Source organism: Lycium ferocissimum, chromosome 2 (genome assembly GCF_029784015.1).
Source record: "Lycium ferocissimum isolate CSIRO_LF1 chromosome 2, AGI_CSIRO_Lferr_CH_V1, whole genome shotgun sequence".
Taxonomy (NCBI): Eukaryota; Viridiplantae; Streptophyta; class Magnoliopsida; order Solanales; family Solanaceae; genus Lycium; species Lycium ferocissimum.
The window spans coordinates 54,033,611-54,040,549 of record NC_081343.1 but is presented as its reverse complement, the minus strand read 5'-3'; positions in this window follow the sequence as shown (position 1 = coordinate 54,040,549).

The window sequence follows — 6,939 nt, the reverse complement described above, 5'->3', positions numbered from 1 at the left end:
AAAAATTTTAAATTTTTTCCCATTCTTGTTTATCATGATGGGGATTTATTTTTTTTTGTTGGATACTGATCTTATTCGGAAGAGGTTCAAAAATGGTTAAATATTAAGAACAGAGTAAATTTCCAATAAAGTCATATGTGAGATTTATTTACAAATATTATTTTTGCTTATTTTAGGGCCAAGATCACCCAACTATCGCTATTTTTCTAATAACGTTTTCAACACATAAACCTCCTTCTGGTAATGAGCATTTACGTCACATAAAATACTACTATTTTTAATAATAAATACAAAGATATAATGCATTTACCACTTAAGCTGGTGTAATTCTTTTTTTTTTTTTTTTTTTTTTTGTAAACAGAAGTTTTATTTATATATTAGGTTGCACATCCCAGACATACATAAAGGAACTGATCTATATGAAATAGTTCCACAATCATCTCTATCAAGAGTAGTAGTTACAAAAGAAGGAGATGCTTCAAAAACATGATTGTTTCTTTCCATATCGGGTCCATAGACTTCCTTCGTATTCGTACAGCGTATCCGCACCCATATTAGGTTTCTCGGGAGTGTGGTGCGTACGGGTTCCCTGGTTGAAGTAGAAGTAACCTGCAATCCGTTGAAGATATTTGAGTGTAATAAAGTATTGCTATTCATCGTATTTAATAATACCTGCGAATCAGTCCCTACCATTAATGACAAGAGATTTTTTGATCAAAGGCTAATTTTACTCCAGCATGTATGGCTATACAATTCTGCATAGAGGAAGACAGATCCAACTTGTTATGTTGCATGTAAAACCACATGATCCACGATCCTAGATGATCACGGAAGACTCCTCCTATGCCTCCATTTCCCGTAGAAGTGGACTCAAATGATCCATCAATATTTAACTTTACGAGCAACCCAGGAAGAGTTTCCATGAAACAGGGATTACCTGCTTTGGAACAATGTTTGTCTTTGCTAATGCTAGATGAAGGTATTCTAATGCATGAAAGGTATACATAGATGGTAGAGAAGATTCTAGGGACGGGATGGTTTCCGAAGAGTGTGTGATTTCTATTCTTCCAAATATTCCAAAGAATAATTGGGGTTAGTATGGCGGTAGAACTGAGATGTTTGCCATGTACCATACTTTGATCCTTAGAGGTGCGTAACTAATGTAATTCATTATGGAAATACTGGTTGGGGATGATTATGCTGAAGTGGTTCCAAATCGGGATAGGTTTTGGACAGGAGGAAAAAAATATGATGAGTATCTTCTTCAATGTGTATGCATGATGCACAAGTTCTAGAGGTAATAATATTCCTAAAGAACAAGGAAGAAGCAGTAGGAAGTTTGTTATTAAGAAGAAGCCGCGTGAATTTTTTTATTCTATTGGTAGCTTGTATTTTCCAAATTCAATTGGAATGAGTTGTAAAGCTGTTTTGAGAGTGGTCCAGATTTGAAAGATACAACATATAAGCGCTTTTGGTGGTGAAAGATCTATCGGAGGTACGGTTCCAAAAATATGAATCATTCTTTGGAGTAGAGATTTGCGTGCAAGTGTTATAAATGGATTGTGGGAAATCGAAAGATAATCCGGACAGGTCCCAAACATTGTTAGCAAAAATGTTGGCTACAGAGAGGTTGTGTTCGGATGAGTTGAGCGGTCCGTGCATAGATCTTCGTAGGGTATGGGAGGATTCGAGCTAATTGTCCGTCCAAAGATTAATATTATTGCCAAGACCCACATTCCATGATATGCCAGTATTGAAGAAGGGAATGGTACATGAGAGACTTTTCCATATATAAGAATCAGACGGTTTATGGTTTAATAGGGGTTGATTTCTCAAACGAAGGTATTTTTTGAAAAGAACCTTAGCCCAAAATCGATCACTATTCTTTTTAAGCCGCCATATTAAACTTGCGAGGAGGGAAAGGTTTTGCCCGTTGTTTTAAAAATACCTAGTCCACCCATATGCTTAGGCATAGTCACGTAGGCATAGTCACGAGTCCAAATTAATTAAGTGAATTTTCTTTTATATGTGGTGGAACCCCAAAGGAAGTTTCTTTGAATGCGGTCTATATGGTCTCTAGTGTGTCACACCCCTAATGAGGAGTATGATGGGCTCCGACCCGTAGGTCGAAAACCACAAACGACTTAATAGATACTTAGAACATCACATATCATAACTCAGAGAACACCTGCACGCAGAAAAGGCCCAACATAGAAATATCCGATAATTCAACACATATGTATATATGCAGACCGACAAGGTCGCCACAACATAAAGTATATCATAAAGCCAGGCAAGGCTATCGTAAAATATCCAACCCACAATAAGCGACAAGGCCATACATAATATTTACATATCCCACTATGTCTATGAGCCCCAAGAGTGTACATATGAACATATACTACACTAGCAAAAAAATACCAAAAGACAAAGAAGTTCGGAGAAGCCGGCACTTGCGCTAACACCGCCGATTAGAAAGTCCCATCTGCGGTCGCTCCTCAATAACCCTGTCGTTCGTGCAAAGACGAAATGCAGCGTCACGTGCAATGGGACGTCAGTACGGATAAAAGTACTGAGTATGTAAGGCTGGAATCAATAACATAAGTAAAACGGAGATACAAAGACAATAGAAGTAACCTGCCATTTAAGAACGAAATCATATGCAAGCGTATACATATATATAAATAGTATCATCATCATAACGTACCCGGCCTTTTCAGGACTCGGTGTATAACGTACCCGACCCTTTCGGGACTCGGTGTGTAACGTACCCGGCCCTTTCGGGACTCGGTGTGTAATACCAACTGATCAGTGGTTGCACAATAGGTGCCGTACCCGGCCGACTATAGCGCGGCTCGGTGTAGTAAAATAGTGCATACATACATATATACCATGCATAATAAGCCAATGAAGTGACAACGGCCTTTCGGAGTGACATAAGGTCATAACCTCCGAATGAATTATGGAGCTCGTATCGAATCCAAGGAATTAGCTTAATGGTGATAAACATGATAATATGGTAAGAATCAATCAAATAAGTAAGGCATTAAGATTTGAAATACATATCATAGAATGGAGTGAAGTTGTTGGAACGCTTATGTTCATGTTCTAGTTGGGTTCGTGCCAAAGAAGAAACGAACACCTTGCATACCTTATCCATCAAGCCACCACTTAAAGAATTCCTTACACCGATGCTTGCCCTTCACCCGAACCTATATATCGAGAAATACATCTTTCTTTAATCATACTTTCATCATATTTCCATCAACTTATAAGCACTAATTATTGAAGACTAATTTGGGTTACGAAAATTTAGGCAGCATCTCCCCTATATCATATACTTCCTCCAAATACCAAAACAACTCCCAAACAATACCAACAACATCAACAACAACATCCTCAATATTCTACAAGATAAATATGTATATTCTCATCCCAAAACTTTCTTCAAACCTCAATCCATAGACCAACAACATTATAACTTTTATTCTTGTAAATATTCCTAAATCAACGTTGATAAAGAGAGAGATTCAATGATTCATACCTTATCTTTACTAAAGTAGCAAGATCTTCAATATTTACTTTGTTTCCAAGCCAACTCCAACACGAATGAAATTATAAACGAGACTACACGTTGTCGACCTTGATTAATACGCATAACTTGAAATTGACTTAAAATCCTCACCTTTTATGTGATATAAGAGAGGTTTGCTTGCTGAATTTTCTGGAAATTTTTAGAAGTTTTTGATGGAAAAAAATGGGGTTTTTAACCTTTTTATAGTGTCTCAAAGTCGGCATGCATCAGCGATGTTCTTTGTTTCCGTCAGCCTAAATTGTAACGTCCATAATTCTCTACTCCGATGTCCTATCGATGAGCGGGTTGTTGCGTTGGAAGCTAGACTCGACGAACTTCATTTTAGGCTTTTGCTTTACCTTAAAACTCCTCATATACTAAAAGATATTCTTCCTCCAAGTTGGGCCAAAATTGCCCCTCATATTTTCTTTAAAATTCCAATAAATTTAATTTCCTTGATTCACTTGCCCTTCAATCCTTCCATAACTAACCCTCGTAAACATAAGATAAGCACATCTATTCTCGTGTATTCTTGGAGGTAACTCCAATGTCCATACTTAAAACCGCCAACACCTACGAATTTCCGCGTACCAAACTACGGGGTGTAACAGAGTGGTTTGGGGCAGCAAACTGCATTGCATTGCATAGGTGGGAATAGACGCAATCACAGATTTAATAAGGGTACATGACCTTCCAGTGATAATGGACGAGTTTTCCACCCTTTGAGTCTATGTTCACGCGGTCAATATATATTGATAGTCAAACTTTTAGGGTGATGATTAGTAATCGGAACACCTAGGTACTTACCCACTTTAGCGGATTGTCGAATGTTTAGCATAGTCGAAAGGTCGTTTCTATCATTAAGGGAAACATTGGCAGAGAAAATAATCTTAGACTTATCAAAGTTTATTTTTTGGCAGTGCATAGGCAATTATTAAAGATATGTACTATGGTTGAGACATTCGTAAATCAACTTTAGCTAATAATTTAAGGTCATCAAGAAGAGTAAATGAGAGATGGGCATGCCTATTGTACTAATTTTTACTGGTTGCCAAAGTTGTTGTGAATTGCATGGTTAATAAATACGTCAATGATTCCATACAAATGATGAACAAATAGGGCGATAAAGGGTCACCTTGTCTAATGCCCCTAGTGGTGAAAAATAACTAGTAGGTTTACCATTAACAAGTATGGATATAGAAGAAGCGGAAACACATGACATCGTAAGGGCAATGGTATTTTGGGGGAAGTTAAGAAGAAGAAGCGATTGTCTAATGGAAGACTATTCTAATCTATCAAAAGTGATGGGTGTAAATTATTCATGTAATTTTATACATAAAAAAATAAGTTTTAAAATAAAACATGAATAATTGTATCTTATTCTCTCTATTTTACGTGCGAATTTTACGGAAGAAAATCTTAGAGAAGAATGGAGAAAAGCGAATTGTCAAAGAAGTAAGCAAAGAATTCAATAGGTGCAACCACAAATTCATAAGTCATAACCATGGAGTTTTACATGTGGGAATTACAAAAGTCAACATTGGGAGAAGTTGTGAAATCCACGGGTGTCACCGCTTCATACTCACACCCGTCAAGTGTTGAAATCCCCGGGTGTCACCTCTTCATATTCACACCCGTCAAGTGTTGAAATTCACGGGTGTCACCGCTTCATACTCACAGCCGTCAAGTGTTGAAATTCATGGGTGTTGCCGCTTCATACTCACACCCGTCAGCTCAAGGGCATCAAGAAAAGAATTACAAAATTCACGGGTTCGACTACTGTTGTCATACTCTCACCCATCAAGTAAGGTCACAGATGTGAGCACTACTTCAAAGAATGCATTCGTAGGGGGATACACTACATTCTCCTATAAATAGAAGCATCAATTTGCTTACAAAGGAGATAATAGAATCCAATCATGAGAAAGACATAAGAAATAGTCTTTGCTCTATTTTCTCTTCTTTTTATTTTATATTTGTAGGAGTAGTATTTTATTTTTAATTTCTTTCTTACATACTCCTTAATGGAGTAGTTTCTTTTTATTGGGATAGTTGAAGAAGCTTGGTATAATGTTATAATATTATCTTTACTTTAATTTTTTCAAGTCTTGATATTCAAATCTTTGATCTTGCTTCTTTTAGTCCTAATTCTCATGGAGGGATTAATTCAAGCTAGTTTATCGATTTAAAAATCTCAATATTATTTCTTTTAGTCCTAATTCTCACGGAGGGATTTATTCAAATAATTTTGTTGGTTTAAAATTGTTATCTTATTTCTTTCGGTCCTAATTCTCACGGAGGGATTGACTCAAATAAGTTTAATGATTTGAGGGGTCTCTATTTTATTTCTTTCAGTTCTAATTCTCGCGGAGGGACTGACTCAAATAAGTTTATTGATTTTAAGGGCTAATCGCAAGAGGTCTTTATTCCTCATAACACAAATCAAGTCAAATAAGTTTTTCTCTCTTTTGTGGAATTTACCAGAATGAGATTTTATTATAATTGTACCAAGTGGATTCAACGACTCCCAACTCTTTTCTTTTTAAATTTTCTAATAAGTTGTTTATTTTATTTTAAGTAATTTATAATTTCAAAACCTCTCCTTTCATCAATTTGATTCTCTCAAATAGTACCCAAGACAATACGCATCATAGCCTAGGTGGTTCCAATCTTTGTGACGATATCTTAAACTATACTAGAATTTGACGAGTACGAGCGAATTTTCCTATGCACTTTGGCCTCGTCAAAAAGCTTTTTCTAAATCAATTTTTAAAACATTTTCCCAAATTTACCTTTGGATTTCTTAAAAGAGTGAATAGCTTCTTGAACAATAATGGCGTTATCGACAACTCGTCTTCCCGGAATAAAACTACATTGTTGGGGACTAAAGATTTTATCGAGGAAAGGTATAATACGATTAACAAGGATTTTAGTGATAGTCTTATATATGGTGTTACAAAGGCTAATAGGTTTATAGTGGGTAATTTTTTTCTAGGTTATTGATTTTAGGGATAAGGGATATAAGAGTCTTATTTAGATCAGGCGGAATGGATGATGAGGAAAACACATCCATACATATTTTAATAATGGCACCTTTAGAATCGTTCCTGAATTTTTGGAAAAATGTAGGATGGAGACCATCAGGTCCCGGAGATTTAAGAGGTTGGAATGAAAAAATAGCCCTTTTAATTTCAGCTAAAGAAAGATCGGAACCCAAGGAACTACTATCTTCGGGCGATAGAGCATTAAGGCACGGATTAAAATTCATCATGTTACAATGGTTAAGTTCTATTGTATAAACTTTATGGAAATGATCAAGAATAGTATTGTTCATAGCAGTAGGATCAAGGTCCAATTACCTACAA